This window comes from Dermacentor silvarum, chromosome 4, assembly GCF_013339745.2.
Source record: "Dermacentor silvarum isolate Dsil-2018 chromosome 4, BIME_Dsil_1.4, whole genome shotgun sequence".
Lineage (NCBI taxonomy): Eukaryota > Metazoa > Arthropoda > Arachnida > Ixodida > Ixodidae > Dermacentor > Dermacentor silvarum.
Window position 1 is genome coordinate 164618878 of NC_051157.2, and position 26691 is coordinate 164645568.

Genomic DNA, 26691 nt, shown 5'->3' on the forward strand with positions numbered 1-26691 from the left:
CTTTGCAACGAGTGCCGTCTTGAAACTGTCCTAGTTTATTTCCTTCGAGAATACAGGTGCAGTTATCAACATATGTAGGCTGAAAGAGAGAGAACATAACACATTAGTAAAAAAAAACGGCAGGTACGCGTTAGTTTTTGTAATGTTTTCACGTACGGCTGATTCTTATGTATCGCATTTGAGTGCATATGAGTGTTTTTAATGTTTCCATCACTACGTCCGTAATTTCATACAAGTGAACGTACTGTTACAGTGTGCTCGAGACATTTCATCTTAAAAGCAGACATTTGGGCGAGTTTGTACAGATACATTATGGAAATAAACAGTGCAAGTTTTACGAAAGCGATAGAACAGAAAGACACACACAAGTGATGAATACATGAGCGCTTGTGTGTGTCTTCCTCTTTTACGATCTGTGTAAAAGTTGCGCTGTTTATTTGGATCAAGAAATATCTGCCTAGTAATACTGCCAAATTGTATGACCAGACGAGCGCGCCTGCTGTATACCCATTGCATTAAAAAAATTTTGCAGAAAAAAACGTTTTATATATTAGATACTCAAGCAATTTCATTTTAGCGGAATGGTAAACGCAAAATATTTCGACATACTACTTATGAAAATATTTAAAAACTTCCGCTAAGACTAACTGACCAATATTGGAATGCCGATGAACGCAACTGCCAAGCCCATAACCGACACTAAAGAACGCTTAACAACACACACCCCAGCTACGGGTGTGCAGGAGCGAGAGAATTGATTCATAACCCTTTCAGGTGCGATTTAAGGTGGTACTATATACCTGATTGTTCAGGCGTTGCTGACGTTCTGGCGAACACAGTCACGTAACTACTGGACGTCTCCTACTTTTGAGGCAGTCGTGCCCTTGGTTTTAGTTTCGGTCATAAGAGAAAGTTAGTTGTACTGTATTTCTCCATTGTTAACAACTATAAAGGCGATGAGCAACAACCGTTATTTAGCTAGAATTTCTGCAGTCTCTGAGTATCAACGCTAACGACGAACTTACGTACTTACTTGTTGAGTTTTTGCAGCACGCAATTTTAAAACATCTGGAGCTTTGCCATAGGCAATGCTTAAAAAATGACTTGATTACCTTACTTGGCCATATAATACAGGCGTATGACACTATTCTTTTAAACAGCCTCGGCGGACTAGGCGGTTGTGGCGGAAATCTTATGAATTCTGCTTTCTATTACATAAAAACTAGGCGCCTGTCGCTGACAAGAACCTGCTCCCTCCGTATTCCCTCTCTATCCATCGTATATGTGTGTTTTCATATCGAATATTATAGGCACATTTATAAGCAGCTTTTAGTGATGGTAGAGAAAATAAAGGCGGTGGGCGGTGTTGCACGCGGCATTGGTGACTACACAACTGATGTAGTACCCGCTCTATTGTGGTAGCTTTCTTGACCAAATCACTTGGTGGTGCTGACGGTTATCTCACCAGACCGTCAAACAAATGTTCCTGCAATGAACACGAGAGAGGGGTCCTCACCAGCTATTCGACATCAGGCTTTGTAGTACAAGGAAGACGCAGGATATCTCAGGGAATATTTGTGGCCATACCTTTGGGGCTTTCAAACTGTAATTGCGAATGTAGGACCTTGGTACCCCTAGATGAAAGCGACAACCAAGGGCATGATTGTGGAGGTGAGTGTATGTTTTCAAGCTCCCTTTATAGTTCTTTATAATGTCCACTCAATGTCTGGAGTGATAGAGCCCATACTCGAGTGCCTTTACAAGTGCTCTAACGGTTGGACACCATGAATGAACTTTGTATTGGACACTGTCGAATGCATCACTACAGAAGAGTTCTGCAATGCGGCACCTCCGGTGTAAAAGATGTTATATGATTGCTTGAGAAAGAGAAACTAAGAAATAGAACGGTCAGGAGGTAAACAAGAGCTACCGTTCGTTTCGCATTTCTACACTGGGGAAGAGGAAAAGGTAAAAAAAAATCACCGCATATCCGTGGAGTGAATCATGATGAGTAGGGCGAAGCAGTGCGGTGTTTGATATGTGGCGATGTATATGCGGTGTGTGATATGTTGCTGCATTGCAGGGACCTTGCCGGCTACCAAAGAATATTGGCATGTCGAGAAAACCACGTAATCACTGTGATAACCACCGGAGAACTCTTGCTGCAGCACTGCTACGGCGTTGACTCGCGATTGTTCGTTTCGTATGTTGCCGATTTTGGTAAACGCGTTGACGAACCACAGGCGATCACACACCTTGCAATTGTGCCCGAAACTTGATCGAGGAAATCACGCTTGAACCACGCATCGGTGCCTCCCGTCTCCGGCAGGCAAAGCTTCTGGCGTTTAGCCGCCGCTTCCCGAGCTCTCACCTCCGGGGTAGCAGCTTCCTGTCGGTGTTGCCGCTTTGCCGCCGCTTCCCTAGCTCTCGCCTCCGGGGTAGCTTGCTGTCGGCGTTGCCGGCGAGCCGCCGCTTCCCGCGCCCTCAAATCCGGGTCCGCTTGGCGTTTTTGCCGCTTTGCCGATGCTTCACGCGCCCTCGCCGCCGGAGTAGCTTGCTGTCTGTGTAGACGCTGAGCCGCAGCATGCCGCGTCTTACGTTCGTCCATGGCAGAAAGAGATTGTGTGGTCTGCAACGTGCCATACACTGCACCGCCATCTCGTGTATAGACGTTGAGCCACTGCATGCAACGTTTCATCCATGACAGACAGATGGCGTGGCAGTCGATGGGAGCACGGACGACGCCGGACGGACAAGGCTAGACCCTAAGCAGCTTCGCCCCTAAAAGGTAAGAAAAGATTTGCGATGATGGTCTAGTGTCAGTGGTGCGCAGCTGAAGCACTTGGAGGCAGTGCATTTGGCATGCCACTTGTAAACCTTACCATATAATTAGATAATAGCTGCATGAGATTCCCCCCTTGAACAATATGCTCGACAGTCAAAAGGCAGCTTTCTCATTGTATGTCACTCGATTAATTGATCGATATAGCACATGTAACACGGAGTTTCAGTTAATAAACCGCCTCTAGTAATTGTAACACGTTTTCAAAGCGATACAATTGTAAAGCAAGTTTTAATTTATTTTCAGAAGAAGCGCAGTTTTTCCTCGCATTTCAAAATTACATCTCGTTTGCGCTCGAAATAAGAGAGTATCATAATGCTTTTCTATTGCGAGATGGTAAACAAAGCAACTGATGTTATAATCTACTACATGATCTTCCATGTTACAGTACCTGATGCGTATACTAGCCATAACCTATGAGTGCAAAGAAAGCACACAGCACAATAGCAAAGGCCGTCCACACAGGTCAAGCGCGGCTGGCACCTTTCAATGCTTATGCGCACCCCTCCCTCCATTTGTCTTTCGTGTTGTTTGTTATACGCGCTCATTACGAATGTCAGGTATGCACCAACTAGGCCCTGCACAAGTCATTTTAAATCGGTAATACTACATGTGTGCGCTATGTAGAGAGTAATGTGATATTCTAGGTAGAATAAAATCAAAGATGTCCAGGCTCTACTTTTCTGCACCAGATATTGCTGAAATTCTATCATTACCGCTAGAATCCTTATATACTTGTGTCATGTTGCGGTTTCGTTGTATTTACATCTGATAGTGGTTTCCATCACTTAAGCTGTGCAGCATGTTTGTGTGCGTCGATGTGCTGGTAAATGACGAAATATTTAGGATTGCTACTCTTTCTGGTGGCACTACGGCCGTGTACGGAAAGACGAGGGAGTGTAGTACTTCTGTACCCGGATGTACTTGTAGAGCTTTTCTTTATTTAATAGAAAACTGTTGACAATGAGTCCAAGCAGGAGAAAATGTGCAAAAATGCCTTCAATATAATACAGTAACAATTTATACAATAGTAAGAAACAGTGGTAAAATTTGGGGAATGCATTCGAATCCGAAATTTTCACGGTAAGAATGAATACTCAAACACAGGTTTCTTTGTCTTTCTGGGGTTTTGCGTGCCAAAACCAGTTCTGATTATGAGGCACGCAGTAGTGGAGGGCTCCGGATTAATATTGACCACCTGGGGTTCTTTAACGTGCACTACAACGCAAGTGCACGGGCGTTTTTGTATTTCGCCTCCATCGGAATGCGGTCGCCACGGCCGGGATTCGATCCAGCGACCTCGCGTTAAGCAGCGCAACGCCTTAGCCACGGAGCCACCACGGCGAGTAAACGCAGGTTTGATGTGGTGGGTATGTTTCTGCAACGATGCTCTACCGGAAAAATTTGGCTAGGTGATCCTGTGGCTGTATTCTGGGCTTGTGAAAATTTAATGATGATAAATTTAGGCGAGCAGTTTCTGATTTTTCCGCAGGCAATTCAAGTTAGGTTATCTGTAGAGGGGATGTGCGAGAGTCGCGCCGTCTGAACTGTTTGAAAATATTAGTGAGCTACTAACTATTGAGTTTTAATACGAATAATTCCCTTCATCATAATTAATATTTTGCATTAAGTAGATAGATAGGTTTCTGTATCGCCTCGTTATAATAATAAAAAATAATAATCTGTGACATATGGAAGAATGGAACCTCTTCCGTGCAGCACAGCCACCCGGCTCTCTAGCCCATAGGCCCCGATCGCAAACATATTTTACTCGTTCCAAAGGCAACCAGCTCTTTGAAAGACTCGGTGCGCGCGCAACGTGCCACTTTCTAATCTTTCCTTGTTACACTTGTGATTTGACGCGCTGTGTTAGAGTGAACTGTCGCTGGGTCCAGCCCAATTTCCCCAGCACTTCCCGCGTAGCTGTTTACACTACGTCGAAAGTGTGCGACGTTGTACCAACTTCAATATTACCCAGCTCAATCATGCTTTAGCATTTAGTCACCGAGGTACCAATTGCATCGTCTATTTAACACCCGCCGCGGTGGCTTAGCGGCTATGGTGTTGAGCTGCGAAGCATGGGGTCGCGGGATCAAATCCAGGCAGCGACGGCCACATTTCAATGAAGCCGAAATGCCAAAACACTGGTGTCCCGTACATTGGGGACACTTTATATATCTCCTGGTGATCAAAATTAACCCGGAGTCTCCCACTACCGCGTGCTTCATAATCAAATTGTGCTTTTGGAACGCCTAACACCAGAATTAATTCCTCGGTCATTTCAACATACACCACATGACATAGCCTTAGTTACGTACAACTGTATCACGCGTAGTAGCCGTTGACATCCCAATCCGTGTTTCTTTGGCTCACGCTCGTCTACTAGCCATAGATAGTTGTGTAGATCACAACTACCTTCATGTCGTATACTCGCGTCAAACAGCCAGAATAGAGACGCCTTTGCCGCCATACGATTACCTTCGACGCTGCCCTGGTGGTGGTGCTGTCGTCACATACACGCACGCTCGCAACCCACAGACACACCTGCTCAATTTATACAAACACGTTGGTTCATCTGGTAACAGTGTGTGGAACCCCCAAATATGCTGGATAGCCAGATACCTCCAAACTGCTTTGGATAACATTTATTCCCCCAATGCGTGAGACCTGCACAATTTCAAAACACGAATCTGACATCTCTTCCTGCCTTAGGTGCACGCTGAAGAGTTCGTTAACATGTCATAGATTCTTGTTCCAGCGAGCCATTCTGTGGTCGCGCTGATAGACATCGCAAGCCTAACTTGGTAGCTTTATGTTTGAGTGTGCCAATCTAATTCTTTTTGTTGGGGTACGCGTTCGGAACCTGATACCAGAACCTTGGCACGAGTAAAATGATTCATAGTGGTTGAATGTGCTCTTCGTAGACCTCCTTGTTTTTATAAGAAAAGACCGTGTCAACTCAACCACTTCTTCACCATCTGTCAGAGGCTTTTGGATTGTGGGTTTTGCGTTGCTATCTTGGTGTACTCGAAGGCAAAGGTCTTGAAATGGATGTGGTTTGAAGATGCGCCTACATGTTTTGTGATGGGTGAGTGGCGTAGCATCTACTGTACTGCACCAAAACCCGTGCAGGCTTTCAACAGCAGCAAATGAGGTCCATGAATTCCACTCTCCTTATCCCTGATAAGAAAGAGAAGTAAACGTTTGTGTCTAAAATAGCGATAGGGACATTGATACCTCTCCTCGGCCTCAGGTGGGCGGCTTCCTCATTCAAGGAATTCGTGAGCTCTTGCTACCACCCTGGCCCTGTCCACCTAGTTTCACTGGTCATCGCACCCTGGGCAAGAAGGCATATGGTATCCTGCAGTTCTTCCTTGTCCTCTTGCGCCTTCTCTTCTTCGCCCGTTTCTTCGTCTTCCGTCTTCGGCTTTTACGGAAGTCGCGCGAGTCCCGATCACTCCATTACCGTGTGACACAAGGTGCCCGGGCTTCCGCAAAACTTACAGAGGTACGGCAGCGTCGTCGGATTGTAGTCGATTGTAGTCCGTTTCCAGTCTCCCTAAAATAACTGTGTCTTCTCTTGTGAGTTTCATGTGACGTAATGGATACATTCTTCGTTCGAGTCTATCGTACTGTAGAATACTAGTGTATTCACTCGCGATGTCTTCCAGTTCAGCCTTTACTATTGCATTTGAGACATTATCTGCGATTTTTTTATGCGCGGAATCTTAGATACTATGCAGTGCATTGTGTATGCGGCATATTACCAGGTTGGTTATTGTCATGACGAAGCAGGTAGGAAATGTGTTATGCTGCCTCGCAGATCTTTGGTGTTCGAATGTTGCTCTGGAACTCTCAGTGCGAACATAGTAGCGTGAATGAAGTCGTTCCGGCAGAGTTGGATTGTTTTCCGACAAAGATACAGAAAAGTCTTCAAAGCCTTTTTAAAGTCAATGGCCAGGATGTCTCTTATTTTAGATTTGCTGAAGCACGTGCACTCTTCAAGCAGTGCCCCCTTCGTCGATAGATGGGTAAAGAACCCCAGGTGGTCCAAATTTCCGGAGTCCCCCACTACGGCTTGCCTCATAATCAGAACTGGTTTTGGCACGGAAAACCCCACAATAAATTTTCGGTAGCATAAAACGTTAGGTGCCGGTGCTTCTTTTTAGATGTGGTAGAGAAGGTTCAATGTGATACATTCCTTTATTTCCCATAAAATGGAGGTTAAAGATATTGATCTTTGAATATCTTAATCGTGATTAATTCTTGCCTCAAGTAACACGGAAAGGCAAGCTTTCTGCTACTCCTGTTGTAGCGCTCCATCATTTGGTGTACTCTACATCTGCTTGCGGCCAAACTCCCAGATCCTTGACTAAGACTACGCTCTTGTGAGGAAGTCCGAAGTGACAGCCTTATTTGTTCACATCTATTACATAGCACTTCTTATTTCCGCCATTATTTGTTGCCCTGTGAGGACGACGAATTTTTTTTCACCCAGACTCTCGTTGCAATGAGAACATATGCGTCTCCCTTTTCCATATGTGGTTCTCATAGTTGCAGAAAAAGCTTGTCGGTTGGCCGCGGGATCGAGCGTAATCGCCGCCTGGCAAACACTCGCTGTACCACGATAGTATGGATGGCGCCTTGCGTCGTCTGCTAACCGCTACTTGTTGACACATGGGCGTACAACGCGCACATATTTTTAAATCTGTGTGTTCCGGGGTTATATCGCAGCAGGAAATGGTGGCATGCATATTTTTACGATGTAGAGTCCCGTTTAGTGTTGCGCTGTAGCCTTTACGCTGCAATAAAATTAGCGACTCCACGTGTCGACTACTCGCGCTGTGAGATCGTCGAGCCCCTCCTCCCCCCCCCCCCCCGCCTTCATTCCTCAGAATCATTTACATTTTATTGCCGCATGGAGATTTAAGCACTTCAAAATAACTATTTGGCGTCGTTTTAAATAATTCAAGTGGTCGCTGCGATACCTGATCGTAGTCGTAGCATGGAAGATTCCTTGTAGCGATATGTTGATAATTGCGCAACCTTTACGATACCACGAAACCTGAAGGAAGTGGTATTAGATCATTGACAGTAGGAAAGAAAATTTTAAGCGCTCATATGATGCCGTAGGGTGGAATTGATCTTAGACATATAATTGCATGACTGTCGCTTAGTGGTTACGCGACAATCCTTAGCGGTTCTTGGGATGTCCTTCTATTATGGGAATATCCCACGGTGCGGAACTAATTTTGCCTCGCAAGCGATTTTTCGCACTTTTGTACTTTTATTACCTCATAGAAAAGGGAAGTGGAAATTACAAGAGTATTACAAGAGAATCATGTGTAACATTGTGGCCTCTAGGAACAGGACGCTCTGAAACTGAGTTGCTTGCGGCTAATATAATGCACTTTTTAGAATGGTGTTGTAGCTTGATGGTTAGTAGCAATCATAGCACGTTCAAGAAACCTAGGTTGTCGAAATTATGCCGGAGGCCCCCACTACGGCGTGTCTTATAATCCGATTGTGCTTTTGGCACATAAAAGTTCAAAATTTATTGTTATTGTCGCCCAATATTTTACATATTAAGAAAACCGCGTAATGAGAGTGCCTTTTAAAATAACTTCGCATCAATTTCATGCACGCGGAATAATCCAAAGACATTCTTGTGCGACAATGCTACGCTTTTTTCTGCTACCACGAAAGAAAAATGCGTGTGAAGCCACATGGCAGTTCTGTCATTGCGCATTCAATCATAGTGTACCTTGCTTAACTATTACTTAGTAACCACCATAAAAAATAATGGAAAAATAAGTAAAAGGTAGTTATGTATGCGTACAAGTGTTCAAGTAGGGCCACAAAAAATAACTGGCTACTTGTCTTCATTGTGCAGGAATACAGATATATTTTAACTAGCGTAAGAATATCAGAAAGTTGAGTAGCGCGACGACAGGCCAATAGAATGGGCAGAACGCAAGCCGTACAATAACAAAAAGTACCATGAATGTACTGGAATGTAAACTGTGGTTTGCGCTTCGTTAACGTATTGTACGAATTTTGTGTGTGTTTCGTGCAAAAATGTGGTATTGGAGGGCAATATATTATCCCTTCACTGCAGTCAGTATGTGTCATTACCAAACAATCAGTCGTAATCGCCCACAGCGAAGCGCCACAGTGTACATTTCAATGAGCGCCGCCCACCGTCCATCCACACGAACGCAGCGACGGTGCTGCCACCTTTAGCCGATCTCGCGGACTATAAGGGGCGAGACGGAAAATATGTTTCTGAAGGTTGTGCCGAAATTTAGTCTTGTATTGTTGCTGTCTATGAGTGCTCTGGGCCGGGATTTTGTAGCGATGCCTTTCCGGTAATAATGCCTTTTCGCGCTTATGGCGCTTTGTCAGTGATCAAAGCGACGGACCACTCGCGTTATCGACGGGATCAGCCGGCCGTGAGCGGTGGATGATAAGACTAGTACGGAATGAGTCATAAGTCATCGCTACAAAATCGCGGCCCTGATGAGATGTCATTTGTCGTGACAGTGCGATCGACCAAACTCTAAGAAGGCTAATATCAAAATCATAACGCGAAGAGCGGCTAGAGATTTCCACTATAACAGCACTGACGTTTCGTGGCACCATACGCTAGGACATATCTTTCAACGTCTGGTATTTGACTAAACAGACCAAATTATTTACCAAAGCCGTTGCTGAAGAATCTATTCTTCCAAGATACATCTCGCATTTTTAAACTAAGTCTCAGTTTCCTGTGCAAGACGCAGATAATACGCAGTCCTATATTTTCCAGAGCTCCGATACGCTCCAACAGACCGACCATTTAAGCTTTAAAAATGCTATGTCAAGTGAAATGTTGGCCCGGCTAAAAGCAGACGTAATAAACATTGTTTCTTACGATCCATTTGTACTCTTCTAAAATTTACCTTTCACATATCCGATGGACTTAATGTGATCTTTCCAGAAGTGTATCTTTACATTTTTGCATCTTCGTCACAATATTTATGACAGAAAACCCATTCTTTTACTATTGACATGTTTTTCTTCTTTAGGGTGTAAGAGCACAGAGTTTCGTTTTAGCGAGTTTCGGTTTCGCCTCCAGCACCTGAAAAATTACTCCATCTGCCGCTAAAGGGAACCATGTGTGGATGCGAAGCAGCAGGGAAATGGTTAGCTTGAGTGGGAGATGGTTTCGCGGCAGCGGCCCGAGCGCTCATCGCGGAGCTGCACAGGAGAGAGAATGAGGCGCGCGGAACTACCGTGGCGCCCCCAGCGTAGTATGCAGCTGTCGCACCACCTGTCGTGCGCGCCGCTCTGCATTCCAAGAGGAGAGATAGGGGGAGAGCGTAGGAGAGGAGAGAGAGTTGGAGGGGACGCGCATGCGCTGTGGGGGTGTGGGACGCGGGCGCCGCTCCATACAGTAGAGAATTCCTAGACGAGAGAAAGGGCGAGGGGACGCGCATGCACTGTGGGGGTGTGGGACGCCACGGGACGCAGGAGGGGTGGACAAAGATCCCGCCATAAGCTGCTTCGCATCTAAAACACGAGCGGCCCCTGTCTGCTGCCGAAGGCTGTGGGTAAAATAAATATCGGATCATAGGCTCGATTCTCAACACCCATGAAGGCTGCACGGCTCTCTGATTGGCTGTTGAGAGGTCACGCGTTTTGAAATTTGTGCCCGGAAGCAGAAGTTTTGCAAAATGCAATTTTGCGTTTTCATCGAGATGATGATACGTGACGTGGCACTCCAGCCTATTTGGAATCATACTTATATCTGGCCCTAGGCAGATATTGTCATGTTATCGCCTTAAAAATATAGTGAGCGGTGGCGTGCACAATACATTGTGTACGCCGCCATGGTTTCTTGCGCAATACATTTACAATTTCGTGAAAATGTTTTCCCGGTCCAAGGTAGCCGGCGTTTCAGTTTTTTGATTGGCTGATGCAACGCCACGTGAGGAGCGCCACAGGAGTGGCCGTTTCGCAAAAGTCAATTTGACGTTGCCTGAGGTTGCACTGGGCCACTACTGCAGATATATTCCGCCATAATTTGTGGTGCGACGAGCTGCAAGAATTGCGCAAATAGCCGCCGTATCCAATGGCGCACAAGAGGTGTGTTTATCGCCACAATTTCCTTGTCGTTTTGGGCCATAAAGTCGTTGTTCGTATTTCATGTTAATAACATTTGAATCACTCTTGGCTGGTGCTGGCGTTTTTGCTTTAGGCCATCATTTTTTAATCGGATGGATTTGAAATAATATTGTTTGAACATCACACAACCCCTCACCGACGTAAGCATGAAATGGCTGCCGGCAAAGCAGATTGGTTGGAGATGATACTAGCCACATTCTTAAAATGGGTGTAGTGCCACGGCTGCCGGATAAAAAAAAAACAGGTGCGGCCTGCCGCGTCGGGCGCGCTGCTATGGGAGCGAACGTGACGGCCGTAGTTGCATTGTCAGCCGCTTGGCTGGGCCGAACGGCGTTGGAGGTGCTGACGGGGTTGGAACGCGTCAGCTTGTACGCACGACGGCGTTCCAAGCGCGTTCCTGACGGATTTGCTTGCCGATGCCAGACAATAAACCCCGGCGTGTGGCGCCGGGGCGGATCACACCGTTTTCGATGCACGCGGCAGGCCGCACCTTTTTTTGTAGCGTTAGCTACCCGGGCCTAGCCAAGCCCGTTTCGCGCGGCACATCAAGAGCCGTGCTGCGCATGCGCAAGGATCAGTGATGTCACACGGCTTGCGCACCGGAGCCACCGGAGCCGGCACCTCTCGCGCACTCCGCCGCCGCCGCGCGCGACTCACCGCTGCCGGTCTGCGCATTCCAGAGGAGTGACGTCGTAGCCGTGGTAGACGCACTGGCGCCGGCGCGCGCTCGCTGTGCAGTCGCCGTCTGACACTGCGCTGGAGCCGCTGCGCTTCTGACTGGCGTTTGCCAGTGTGGTATAGCCATGGAGAAGGAGAGCGCAAATGCTGCTCAACGGCGCAGAAGAACGGAGAAGCTTGACTCATCGGATCCCGAAGTAGTTGCCTGGCAATTACCGGTTGAGCGTAGGAGACAACCAGGAAAGCTAAGAATAATCAGCTGAACCTTTGCTAACGCTACGTATATCCTGGCATAGCCGAGCTAAGCCACTACAACTTTTTTTTTATCCAGCGGCCGTGATAGTGCATCTTCGCAACGGCACACCCCACCACACCGTACCACACGGCAGCACGCCATACTGTGCACTAATCCATATGGACGCTGCCCAGCTCGAGGAAGAAAACCGGCTGAAGATGGCATGACACGCAAGGAAAGACGCCAGGGAGACAGAGCGCGTCCTACCCAGCTAGACTAAGAAAAGCGCCTGAAGGAGGCGTCATAGGGAGCCTACATGCAACGCCGTTTTACTAAGGCGCCGCGCAGCGTGGCGCCATTTCTCGAGGCAACCCTGTCTGAGCATCAAAAGATCGCAATGAAATGTATGGTGCAGCAGGAGCGCGATGTGGGTGAGTTCGCGTAACATGAAGAAAAACAGCGCAAAATAGATGAGGACGAGAAGAAGACAGGTACAACAGACGGATACAGTCTAGAAAGGGAGATATTAGAAGCTTTTTACATTGCGAGGGCCCAGGGCATGTGCATTAGGCGCCCGTCAGTGGCACTTGCCGACAAACCGGTTGCCTTTTTGATGCGATAGGGAGTACAGACGTAAGGGTGGTGCAATTAACTTTTTCATGCATATAAACCTTGTTTCTTCAAATAAAATTTAGTTCTAAGTTAGCGCCCGTCTGTTGAACCTGTCCTCATTTTGTCCTCGTCTCTTTTGCGCTGTTCTACACGTGTATGGTGCCCTGCATCTGCCTTTTGAACGTTGCCATTGGAAATGACAAATAAAACTTCAGCCTACTACATGTTAAAGTTTGAGTGATATTGTCACCCAACATTAGAAAGAACTCGGAAGCAATATGTTTGTAACTTCTTTAGGCAGGAACTAGCGTACGTAAGCGGTCCTGTACAAAGGGTTGGGGGCCAGAGATCACATTTTCTTAACTTTTGGCTGATTTGACGGATGTTCTCTTTTGAGTGCCTAGATAAAGGATCTGGCTTTTAGCTCTTGGTCATTTGGAGCTAAAAGTATCTCCTGCTTAAAAACTAGAAGTGAGCATCACGTCATGCAGCCAGCCTTAGCCAACGAACGTGTTCACTAGCGGCCCAAAACGTGACCTATTTCTTCGAGATCATGGAGCAACAATACAGATTTGAGAAGGCGTTTGGTGCCTGTAGGTTTCTAATGAATGCGCGCTTGTTCGGGCTCATTTCGGGGGCGCTGCCGCAACGCTGATTGTAAAGCGTGAGCACTAAAATTTACCGCGCATTCTGACTTGACAGTCACGTGTTGGGCAGACACGCTCATCCCTAATCCCATTGCGCGATGCTCCCTCCTAACTTTTTCATTCCTCCATGCAACCACAGATGCTACCGCTACGCCACCATCGCAATTGTCCATAGTGCTTTGCCAGTCCTAATAATAACCATTGCTTTAAATCTGTTCACATCTTTGCTGCAAAATTTTAACGCGACAGCCTTAAGGGCCCCATGTCGCAGAAAATCCGGTGTCGGCGTAGGCAGCGTTCTCCGTCCGAGAAAAATTGTTTTGCTGTATACTCGTATGTACATGCCACGCCTTGCTATATGACATGTGGGATATGCGGGTTATATTGCCACACCATTCTATGACTAAAGTTGCTCATACCTTATCTTAGATTCTTGCAAAATCATGACAGCCCACAAAGAAAGGTTTAACATAAAGGGCATGCGCCTTTTGTGTTAAATCTTCTCCGAATGAAATATAAGAAAGTGCGAAACAATAACAGATACCTGAAAATGATGCAACTTTCTTGGCGCGACTGTGCACTACATCCTGGATCGGCCCAAGCAGAGGCTACGTTTCTACCGAGAGCTCGCCTTCGTGCATAGCGGTCCCCGCCAGCGTTTCCAGGTAAACATTACATACTACGCCAATGCACTGACAGACCGGACGAGGTAATCTCGCCACGAGCCACAGCACACACACTCACTACGTGGTCTTGGGAGGTAAGGCTCTCCGAACTGGACCTGGGAAGCCAACTGGCGACCCTCGACCAGGCTCGGCGAGCCGCGATTGCCAGTGGATCCCTGTCAGGGGGAACCATTCAACAATAAACCGTGCATAGTTTTCTCTATCAGTAAATATTCACCATGGCCACCACCTACGGCTACATAAACTGCACTTGTCGAGAAGCGTCAGAAGCAGTCAGGCATCTTTGAATACTATCGCGTTCCAGTCTTATAGGTGAAGCTTAAGCGCCCTCCATTTTTTTTATTCCACGTTTGGAAGGCCGATTCTTTAGCACTGCACGAGAATTCTGCTCTAACCTTTTGTCCTACAATGTGTTTACCGCCGAGCGTCACTTCTAAATGATGCCTATTTTGCTAAAATATTGAGCCCTCCCCGCGATAGCACTGATTGCCGTCGAAGTGTGCTACGGCTGGTACGATCTGCGGCTTGTTTACGCGGGATTCCACCCACCACATTTCATAATGGAAGGTGTGCGTGAATGATAAGCAGCTAGGTACGTATTATAACCAGAATATTCTTAAGGTAGCTCGAATATTCACGGAATCCGGTTGCGGAAGAGCTTTCGCCTTATGGATTTGGCTATATTGAAGACGACAAACTGGATTGTTCATGAGTACGTCCGACGAAGCTTTACACTCTTCGAAGGAAGAATACCACAGACCGGCGCCCACCTACCGTTGGTAAGGTTTCTTGCAATGTTCCACAATTTCGGTGTCAGAATATCGAGTACACTTAATATAAGTGCGATAATACGGAAAAGTACTATTATTTTTATAATCCCCCAATGAATGTCCTCATTCTATGAGATAACATCGGGCGGAAAACGCTTTCATTCATGATTCGTGAAGTGTATTTACAATTACTTACTACATATGTGCCATTCACATATATTTCATATTTAATTTTACATCCTTGAGTTGGAGATTTTATGCTCCATGGCTGGTTAACTTGCTGGTTGCAGAGAACTGTAAATGAAAGCACACAAAATAGAACGGCCTTAAGAAATCAAACTAAAACAATAAGAACAGGCTATCTTTGAATAAAATAATTCTAAGCTAGAATATGTAAAACCTGGGTAAGCTGAAATCACCTATACGCTGCTGTCATTTTAACGGTACGAGTTTGAAACTGCTCCGTTCAAAACGGAAGTGTAAATGACGTGGTGACCATTCAAAAACAAAAATCAGATTTTACAATGCAAGTTCTAAAGGATGTTTTACAGAAAAAGCTAGGATGAGTGTTGTTTTCTTTTTCTTTTTGCATAGTGTTTTTTTTTATTGGGAAAGCCACCCATAAAAAAAGCCGTGGCAGGGACTCACGCAAGCAATCGACACATTTATATTGCACACCATTATAATTACCTAACAATATTTCGGACAACTGAGCAGAAACTCCCCTCGGCCCATAATGTAATGTTAAAAGGGGACCGAAACTTCATGCGCATTGCAAGCGCCGATTTGGATTCTGCTTGCACAATCACGTACTATTTTGCCATTGAGTTGAGCAGAAAGCGCAATGTTCTTGTTTTGATATGCCATCGGTTTCTCATCGTAACCAAAACTAGTAAAGCCTTCTAACTCAAGTAGCCACCCTATGCGACCACACTATATCTAAACTTCAGAATAAACTTCAGAATAAACTTCAGAACACTTAGTTGTCAAAGCCGCACTGGCTGTTTGTCATGTCTGCCGTACGTCCAGACAAAGCACCTTGGTGCAGCGTTTTTCTTTGCCTGTTAAATAGCGGCTCTCATCTCGGGTAGCCCCTGTTGCTGCTATTAAGCATTCTTGCTGATTATAGTCATAAATGAACCTTATATAGCGGCAACACCATCCTTAATGTCTGGGCGGACGAAAGTGGCAATGGAATTGCCCGAATATTTTGCAAAGGGCTACGCTAGAACGTCGCACCAAGTCGCCCTCTATTTTATTATTATATATTGCCAGAAAATTGCCGTTTCGAATGAAGCGTCTACCATTATGATGCTAGAGCGCAGTCTACTTTCCTTCAAGTTCACAGGCTATTGAGATTTGGTGCATGCATTGAACCTAATTTCATTATCTGCAGCGAAAGAACTACGGTAGTCGAAGTACAGATTGACCAGCACACAAACAACGATATGGACGTGCTTAGCGCGTTTGACAAGATGTTCTTTGCCCATTTGGTGATTTATGTCACTTTTGAGCGCGTTAAAAATGCTGTTAGTATTCTTAGAAGCTTTCGCGCACTTTCCTTTGTCTATCTATCTATTTACCAGTGTCTCTAACCATGTTTCCGCCGACTTGGGTAACTGGGTAGCTAGTGGTCTAATCGGTGGAGCACCGGGCCGCTGTGTTCAAGGAACTGTGTTCGAAACCAGTCGTCGGACAAACTTGGGCCAACAGGTATGATCTGCGATTGAAGAAACCTCCTTCATGGCAGCTTGGTGTATGGTATGTAGCGCAACGTAGGTGCCGCTTCTTCAAGAACAACAAAAATTCTTTAACATTTCTGAGGTGCTGGGCGGACTCAAACCCGTGTCATATATATTGAGACAGTGTTGTCAGAATATAAATTTACACGCGCGGCGCGCGTAATTCGCGGGGGCGCCGCTAGATGGCGCCACGTGTCCAGTGGTAAGTGCGAGAGAAGAGCCCGGCTGTATGCATGCCTTAGACGTGACGCTAGCAAAATATCGTGCCGCTACATTGGTTCATCGAAGTTCATCGTGAGTAGGGTTCTGACGGAATTTTTTCAAACTTCCCAATATTCGTATATTTGATGGTCCCCGCACTGTCGCAATTATCGGCGGGCTCTTCTACTAGCTTCAGAAAAACTTTTCTGAATGCTATGATAATGTACCTTCATTTGAAATATAGAATAATGGGAGGATGACCCTCATTGGGGTTCAGCACATTGTCATTTTGTCTGTTACTGTAAGAAGTAGCTGCTACATTCACTCATTAATGTTTAACGTTTATGACAAATATGTGAAGAGAGTTTATGACATTGTGATTCACTCCCTGAATGAACAAAACTCCTGGTTATCGACTAATCTTTCTCTGCTCCATTGTGGTACCATTTGTTGTGATTACGGTGCATTTATTTAACAGGAAGTCCTGACTATATCACACATTTGCCTCTCACATGAACAAGGGCCTACTTCATTTTACATCAATTTATGACTCCTCTGGTTGCTCTAGGTGATACTGAGACATTTTTATTCATAGTTTTCCAAATGTCTTATATTTCGCTGTTGCTTGAGAGTAAAAATGATGTGAATGTGAGTCTTTGGGGCACGTCACTAGTTAAATTCACATAAATTCTAACGTGTAACCTTCTAAAACCGCAGTATGATTATAGGACACGCCGTAGTGGAGTGCTCCAGAGTATTCTTGACCACCTGGTGTTGACTGTGCACTCAATGCATGGTATACGAGCTTTTTTGCGTTCCATGCCCATTAGAATGGGGCTTCCTAAGGCGGGATGGAAAACGCGACCTCGAGCTCAGCAATGCAGCGCCATAGCACTGGGCTAGCGCTGTAGGTACCTCATTCGTGAGGAGGTACGTCATACTTTCCCAGACTTTATATCGCACTGATGGAATTTTTTACACAAAGCAAGAAAAAAGCTGAGCATCCGTAAATTTGAAACACGGTAGTAGCGTGTTTATTTTAAATATTTAATGTTTGAGTGTATGGGTAGCGCAATGTATTTACTTGTAGCTGCCGCATCTACAGAGCCGTCAAGATAGCAGGTAACCAGATAACGCTACAACGAAATTGGCGGTCGTGTTCAAAGTATCAGCGCTTGCTCATTATAATGGGGGGGGGGGGGGGCAGGAACATGCACTACGCGCCATCATTTGAAAAATAAATTGCGTTTCTTCGTCTGAGGGGATTGCGCAGCACTGCCTCTTGTCATGCCCCCCCCCCCTCCCCCCAAAATCAATAGTAATAATGTAGCACAACCCACCAAAACTATGCATCAATATTCCACGCTGCGCAATTTAATACCGCTTTATGATTGATATTGTGGCAGGAGGATGGTATTTATATGGTTGTCCTTGGTGTGCGGGGCCGAGAGGTGAAATGCGCGGGCATTTCAGTGCTTGTGTTTGGTGTGCGGAGCCGAAGAGCGCGGGAGTGCGCGTCGATGGTGCGCGTTCCACGAGAGTGCAGCTCGAGCGACGGGGCCGACATGCTGAGCGGAGCGGGCCAGAACGGTGGTCTCTCGCCGGGCTCTCCGGATCGAGCAGCGGGGTCACGTTCCGGCGTCATCGATCCCGACCCTGTAAAACCGCGCTTCGCCCGGCTCGCTGTAGTCCATGGAGGCCGAGCTACCTGCCAGATCCTACGGTGGTCGGGCTTCGCCCCGGCTGCCTGACGTTCCTGAGGAGGGCTGTGCTGAGGCGTCGAGCCCAGGATGCGCCCCGGCTCCTGTTAGGCCGAGATAGGCCGCCTTACGGTGTCATCACCGTTTGGCACCCGCCGACGCCAGGCTGTGCCTCCGTTTCCGTCACTGTGGCAGCGACGTGTGGCTGAGCTGCGTCCCAGCCGTCACTACCTCACCGTAGAGGCGGGTGACCACCACGGCGATTGTAACTGAACTGTGAGTGGTACAGCACCAGACTGGGATTATCGACAATAGTTCGACTTACTTGTGTCATTAGTCTCTGTATTTTGTTTGCGTCTAGTCCTTGTCTGCTATCCGTGTTAAAAATTGGACATGCACCCCCCGTATGGGGTGCATGTCCACTCCTCACTTACTAGCCTATTCGTGGGCCGATCCATAAACTAGTGCAGTATAAAGTCCAACGCTTGTCCTACTGCGCTACCTCGAGGAGTGACGTGACGAAGGAACGTGAAGAGGATTGCTGACGTCGGCTATGCGCGCACTAAATAACGTTGGAAAGCAATTCAAACTTTAGTTGACGTCGATCAAGCGTTATCGCTCCTGCGTGGCTCTTACAATAAATAAGACGGTTCATGCAGCCCATTCTCACCCCCAAATGGCTCAGGATCACATTGTCTTTGATCGAATTCAACTATATAGAAGTTGAATCGCCTTTTAACGTTGTTTTTAAAGGGCCGCCGAACCACCTCCGATATTTTTTAAAAGATTCAGCATGCCGTCACGCCCGCGGCGCTTAGCGTCGCGGGCGTGCCACAAAGTAAAAAAATAATGCCGTGCTCCTTTCCGAGCCTTTACGGTATCCCCAGCGGTCATCGTGACGTCACCAGGGTGCATCTGGTGATGTCAACGGCTGCGACGATGTCGATGGCCGACCAAGAACCTCATACTTCCGGGTAGTGTGCTAGCAGGTACGTGCGCTCCCTGCTCTTCCTCGTCGTGTTGCTCGCTTGTGCGCACTTGCAAATCGGTAATTACAGCCCCCAACGCAAGTGCCAAATCTCTCACGTTCCAGCGCAGTCGTTATTAGCGGTCTAATCAGCTGCGTGAACAGAGTGCGACAGTCGATGTCGCTCTTGGCCTTTCTAGACGTGCGCGTGACACAGGGTCCATAGCGGCACGCTTCGCATGAGCACGGGCCGGCAGGGCAGCAACACCGGGTAGCCGAGATGCGCTGAGTTGTGGCCACGGAGGTTGTGGCTAAGAGCTGTTTACGTTAACGGCATGGTAACTCGCCGCACACCATTTGCCATTGGCGGGCCGCCGTTCGACGGCGGTTTTGCTCGCGAACAGCAAGATTGCCTTGCCGTAGTGAGGATGAAACCGGGACGCATTTGTGCGGCACCCTTACCACAGCTGACCGCTCGACGGAGCCGATATCGTAGCTAGGCCTTCTCCGATTCACTTGAAAGCTAAAGCGGAAGACGCTTCGGAATGAATCGCCGACGCTCACAAGCCGCAGCATTTCTTACCGTTGATGTCGCTCTTCGCAATAGTTGCACACAAAGAAGAAAATACGCTGATATTAGCGGCACCGTCGCCTGCGATGCGAGTACAGCGGAGCCCGTCGTGTGCCGTCGCTAGCCGTGCACAGTAGCTGAGCTCGACAAATATCGAAGCTCTCGTCTGTGTTTAGCGTTTCACCGTGGATATCGTTTTTCATAGAACGTACAATTTATGCCTCACTTTATGTATCGAGAATTATTTTGCTTGGAGCAGAAGCTGCAGCCGATGTTTGCGTCGCCAGTGGTGGAGACGCGCACTATCGCGGTCATCGATTGGCCCGTAGGTCGTACGGTGATCGCCTTAGGTGCCTTGGACACTTTGGACACCTCTCGCAGGCCCACGTTCTACGGTACTGGAAACCTGTTCGCCGTCGGTATGTTTTCCGCTAGCGTGGACGTGCCGTAACCAGAAGTGTACAGTGCTTTGAGAAGTGCATTGGTGATGACGTACGTTACGTAACATTTGTAGGAGCACTCGGCGAGGAGGAGAGACCAGCCGACAAACGGAGAGTATCGAAAGACAGAGGGAAACGAGCGAGGGCCGTGTTTTGATCATCAAACGCGTGTAACTCCTCTATTACGGCACCATTTCAGAAAATTCTCGCGGCTACGTGTTAGTTGTAGACTCGTGCACAACTGCAACACCACAACTAAATTTTGAACTCTGGGTAGTTTAGGGGTCCTTTAAAGCGAAGCTTTATATGTCAAGTCAAAATCGTAAATGGCTAGACGAAATAGCCTGTGTACAGAAAAGTATAATCATCAGCATTGGCTCGAGCGTCGTCGTCATCTTCCGCAGCTGGATTCTTGGCGCCCCTCGGGTTGCGCACGTGCTCGTGCTCAGCACGCGCTCGTGCTACTGCGCCTGTGTTCGTCGCCATCGTCGTATTCTTCCACAACTTGCTGCGTTGCGGCTCATCATTCCACCATAGAATTTCAATTATCTTCCGTCGTCGTAATGGGGAGGCCGTGTTTACGGGAGTATGAGCCATTGCTTAAGGGGGTAGAGCTATTCATTGTCTTACGTACCGGACAGATTTAATTTTGAAGCAATGTTTTGAAGCAATGTTGCGAAGAATCGCAAGCGCCCATGGCGGGCAAGCGCCCATGGCGGTACGTGCCTTTCGATAACTTTAAATGCCCCGATTGCCACAGTGCTCAAGTTTACCATACTGAAAATTAATTACCACCAGAACACAACTGTGATCACTGACCAGGCAATATAAGGGTGGACTGAACTACCAATGGTTGATTAGTCAATAATAAATGCAAAACATTATTGCCACGCGTTGGCTGCAGCACTAAGTGGAATAAACTAAATGAATTGCACAGAGTTAGCATTTATTTGCCTAATCCAGCAGTGGCTCGAGTTGAAACACTCTCTGAGCCCCAGTTTATTTCAGGAATGTTAAAATCATCCCCAATAACTAAACAGTCAGTTTTAACAGTTTCAATCTAGTGAGTTAGGTCACTCAAAACATGAAGCCGGCTTCCAGGTGGCCTGTAAAACGAACACACAGATAAGAATTTACCATTTAGAAGTCTAATTTGAGCCCATATAGCCTCACTAATCCCTACATCAATTTCGATCTTACAAGAGCTAACCATGTGGTCTGTAAGAATAAAGACACTTCCCCCGTGACTGTTGCGATCATTTCGATAGCTGATGTAGTTGCTGGGAAAAACTTTGCTATCCATGACCTCACCATCTAGCCATGATTCACTTCCAATCACAGCCGACAGTTTCGTCATGTCGATTAGACCACGCAGCTCCTCTACTTTATTCTTAACACTTCGGCAATTTAGAACAAGAAATGACAAGATAGAAAGTTCCGGTTTAGTCTGTCAAGTAGCTTGAACCACCTGGCCCCGAGATTCGTCATTTATGTATTTGGCGCTATTCAAATAAAGTACATCGCATTTCAGACGCGCTTTACCATTGGTGCCCTTGCGAGCTTTAGCACAATTCCACAGTATTTTCCTCTTTTTTGAACGGGTTCAGAGAAGTCCTCCGAAATGCTAGTAGAACTTCCTTTTAACTTTCTCGCATTCGACAGAACACCCTCTTTGTCCTTGAATGAACTGAAATTGACAATTATTGGCCGAGTTCGTTCCGGACTGAACCGTCCGAGACGATGGGCCCTTTCGATGCCAGGGTCTATTCCCAGAGTAGACCTGCACAATTCTATAGGGATATGTTTTTCAGAAGTCGTATGTGACTCGTGTTCTTCCACGTCGTTAATGCCATAGAAGAGCAGATTACACCGTCTAGATCGATTTTCAAGAGCGTCCAATTTGTTCATCAGGGTTTGCCACTCAGACCGCTGTTTTTCAACACTCACTCTACAGTCCTCAACAACGGTGCGCATTTCCTGTAGACTTGCAATCTTTGATTCCACATTAGCCATACGGGTGTTCAGATCCAGCATTGCCGTTTTTTTTACGTCCTGATATTTCTCGATGCTTGCAAGGTTTTGCTTAATTTCTGTCTGGCCCTGCAAAAGCTGCTGCATGACCGCTTCGCTAGGACCTGGGTTCATTTCAACATCACAGCATACAATAAGAAGCGAAAAGTAAAACGCAGCTCGCCGCAGCAAAGAAAACATGCGCCTCACGCGCAACATGGGCGTGCGAGCTACCGAATCAGAAGCAACACGTGCATACAGTACGGGGGGTGGAACCGCCATAACGTACATGAAAGATACATCATTGAAATGCGTGTCACTAACCTGCGCGAAGAGCAAGAAATGCGTGAGCGGCAACGCCATTTCGGTATCGCCGCTTCCACGCCCCAAAGGCGAAATGACGATTCCCGCCTTTTGTAGAGTGTAGTTGCACGGGCTGTAAATCCAGGGTGGGCTGACGGGCACTGCACATTGTCCAAAAGCAGTTGCGAGGCACACTCCCTCGATGAAGTCGTCCGTAGTTGAAGCAGGTGAAAGGTAGAAGGGGGAAACAGTGACCGGTGTTGACCAATCATGAAGAGCAGATAATTCCTTGCCATGAAAGCAGTGACTTGAATTACCAGCCATGAACACCTGCGCGATGAGCAAGAAATGCGTGAGCGGCAACGCCATTTAGGTATCGCCGGTTCCACGCCCCAAAGGCGAAATGACGATTCCCGCCTTTGTAGAGTGTAGTTGCACGGGCTGTAAATCCATGGTGGCTTGACTGGCACTGCGCATTGTCCAAAAGCAGTTCCGAGGCACACTCCCTCGATGAAGTCGTCCGTAGTCGAACCAGGTGAAGGGTCGAAGGGGGAAACAGTGACCGGTGTTGACCAATCATGAAGAGCAGATAATTCCTTGCCATGAAAGCAGTGACTTGAATTACCAGCCATGAACACCTGCGCGAAGAGCAAGAAATGCGTGAGCGGCAACGCAATTTCGGTATCGTCGGTTCCATATATATACAAAGGACAAAGCTTATTATATTTTTGAAAGAGAAGGAGGTAGCCAACTAAATGGATAGCATATACCAAGAGAATGAATATGTTGATGTATGTTCACCCTACTTCAAATTACTTTGCGTGCTATTTGACGCTGAAAAAACCTGCAGACTTCAGCGAACTCTTCGGCAGAGTCTTCTACAACGGCGTGTGGAAAGCACGGGAGTGATATATGTCTCAGTATTGATTCTCTTTCCAGTTGGCAAGGCTAAGGACTGGCGACAAAATAAAAGAAAAAAAGCTCTTCTACTTATTCACAACATTTACGGATTAGGGATGGAAACATCGCATCTTGCATGCAGAGGCCATAAATACGGGGTGTTTCAGAAAACATTTGAAATTTTTATTTTAATTTAATGGTTGCCTGTGGCAGATAGCGCAATTCTAGTTCATGAGCTGGTCTACTCGAAGAGGTGGACATTACTTGCACAAAAATTGAAATGCATAGTCGACTAATTAAAAAAATCACCAATTAGGTTTTTAACTTATTGCCTGTGTTCTAATTTATAAATTCTAGCCGTGCAATTCGCAAGGTAGATGCACTAGGGACTAATTCTCAGGATGGTACCAGTTTCGAGATATTAATTCCCGAACATTGCGGAGAAATGCATTAGCGTTGCAGTTACTTTTGCGCTTACCCGCCATGGTTGTTTAGTGGTTATGGTGTTGGACTGCTAAACATGAGGTCGCGAGATAAAATCACGGCCACGGCGGCTGCATTTCGACGGGGCGAAATGCTAGAAAAGCCGTATACTTAGATTTAGGTGCACGTTAAATAATCCCAGGTGGTGTAAATTATTCCAGAATCCTCAACTACGGCACGCCTCATAATCAGATCGTGGTTTTGGCGCATAAAATCCCATAATTTGTTCTTTTCATACTTTTGTGCTTTGAAGCATAAAACGACGTTTCGTTGAGAAAGTGACCGGCACGCCAATATATTGCTCCGCAAAGTTACAGAATAGATATCTCGACACTGGTGTCAGCTTGAAATTTAGTTCAAAGTGGATCCGCACTCCACGGCTAGAATTTGTAAATTTCAACATGGGCCATAAGGTGGGCCAACATGGGCCATAAGGCATAAGGCCATTGACCATAAGCTAAAAACTTAATCGGTAATTTTGTTAATTAGTCGATTATGCATTAAATTTTTTTTGCAAGTAATGCCCGCCTCTTCCAGTAGACGAGCTCATGAACTAGAATTGTACTATCAGCTACAGGCCACCTTTAAAAATTTTGGAAACTGTTCGCTGAAACACCTTGTATATAGAATGCACTCAGTAACCGAAATGATGCCAAGCCAGATTCACTCAAAATCAGAATAAGTATAAGTCTGGAAGTCATGCGCAGCAGCGCTTATACTCGGACTCAAAGTACTAAAAGAATAAAAAAAGAGTGCATTTTGGCCGGGAAGGCGAAGCAGTATTAGTGATAACGTAGAAGACAATTACACGAATCAAGATTCTTACCGTGTAAATCCGTGTAATGATGGCACCCGTGTAAGGGCCGCACCCCTTACTTGACAGCCAATATTTAAAATAAGACATACAACCGAGAAGCAATCGCGTTCCGTACGCTGACTCTAATCGGGCTCAACAGCGAATTCTCGCGCGCAGCGTACTTTCCGCGCGTCGCTACTGGATGTCGAGAGGAGGCGATCGCGGAGGTTTACGGCGGATTTGATACTCGTAGTTGGAAAAATGAGGTCAAATGGCCCGGTCCCATGAATGGCTCGTCAAAATAGCGACAGAAAAGTGTGGCCCTTAGACGAGTCTATACGTTAGTTATAGTGGCCATATAAATTGTAGTAAACATTCACATAAAATTAAAATATTAAGCATAGTGGACATAGTAAGCACGGACTATGTAAACCTGTAAATACCTCACTGGATGACTTCGAGCAGTCGCTTTCACAACGCAAGCATTGTGAAGAACGCCGGCAGTGGAGGAGAACGGTTCGTACAGCCGCGCGATTCACCGCAACTCTGAAAATTAGATTCATCATCATTATCTGCCTATTTTATGTCCACTGCTGACGGACTTTGTGAGTGATCTGCGATGACCTGTCTCTTAACTCTGCAGAACTAGGGGCGCGGAAAGACAGCGCGGCAAGGAAGACAGCGTGCATGAAGTTAGCAACCATCCCTGGTCGCCCTTTATCATTGCACCCACCAGTTATTAGCAACAATTAGATATGACACGCGGGCCGCATAAGCGTGAACCGCGCACAGTCATTCACAGCTACGGCAGGGCTAGATGAGAAGACGCGTGCTCTCCTTTCCATTTGCGTTTGATTACGTGACCTACAACTAACCGGAATACTGAGCGCGTGGGAAGATAATACCCATCAAGCCGCCATCCTTTTCGTCTCACTGTTACGTGCTTTTTCCCGCACCCACAGGGTATGGGTCGCTCATGTATATGGCTTTTGGATTTAATGCGGAACATCACAGGTGACGACAACCACGACAATTTGCCTGAAGTGTCGATAGAATGGCACTCGCCATAAAGCTAGAAATATAAAATTGTTAGGAGAGGGTAATAGATATATGGGTAGGTTTCGGAAAGCCGGTCGGAACCCAGCGCCCCCCCCCCCCCCCCCGCCCAGGAAAATGAAAACTCCCTGCCTATGGCCCGTGACCATGTGACCCACTGGCACTAGGCAATTGAGAACGAAATACTGCTTCATGAAGGCAAATGTTTGTTCGTTTAAGAGAGTCTCTTTTTTTAAGCTTGTGGGGACTTCTATGTAGTCACATGCAGAAATAAAGCCATATTGGCCCTCAGTATTTTTTTTCACTGCATAAAAGAGCAACGTCATGCCTAAAAAGGGAGCGGATTTGACAAAAGCTTGAACTGAACACCTTAAGTGAAGGAGCGTCATTACATGCACCAATAACCAACAAAATGTACACCGGCACACCTACTGCCATTGTTTGTTGTAGAATCACGCACGTCATGGAGAAGTTCTGGGTCTATCACTCACCAGCGCAAAGTTGTCTTTTATTCTATATTCACTTCCCCTTTCCTTACCATTGCTACATTTCAAGTAAGAACATGGTTCATGATCTGTATGCTTTCCTTGCTTCTGGACTTCATATGGTTTCTACTAAGAGATATTGGGTTCATCGGTTCCTTAGATTACGTCATTCTATTACGTCATTCTACGTCACTAGAAATGTGAGATTGCCAACCAAACGTATTGTACATTTTTCACTAATGGCAGTAGTTGTAATGCATAGATCAACATACTCACCTATTACAAGCGATGAGCCCAGTAAAAGTGTCGGTAATATCATCATGATAAATAGTCTGAAAAGATTACATTACTGTATTAGACAACTATAACACGAGTTTCTCCATGCTACTGCAAATGACCGC

General features: G+C 46.4%; 1 protein-coding gene and 1 long non-coding RNA gene across 2 annotated transcripts in view; one reads left to right on the plus strand and one right to left on the minus strand.

Annotated features, from left to right (window-relative positions):
• On the minus strand, positions 1 to 26628 carry LOC119448381 (uncharacterized). Its single transcript, XR_005191081.2, has 3 exons — positions 26567 to 26628; positions 14833 to 14930; positions 1 to 79 (listed from the first exon to the last, which is right to left on the minus strand). It is a non-coding gene; the product is annotated as an uncharacterized LOC119448381 (long non-coding RNA).
• LOC119450762 (venom metalloproteinase antarease-like TtrivMP_A) overlaps positions 1 to 26691 on the plus strand; it is a 689114-nt gene that overhangs the window by 279341 nt on the left and 383082 nt on the right. The window lies entirely within an intron of this gene.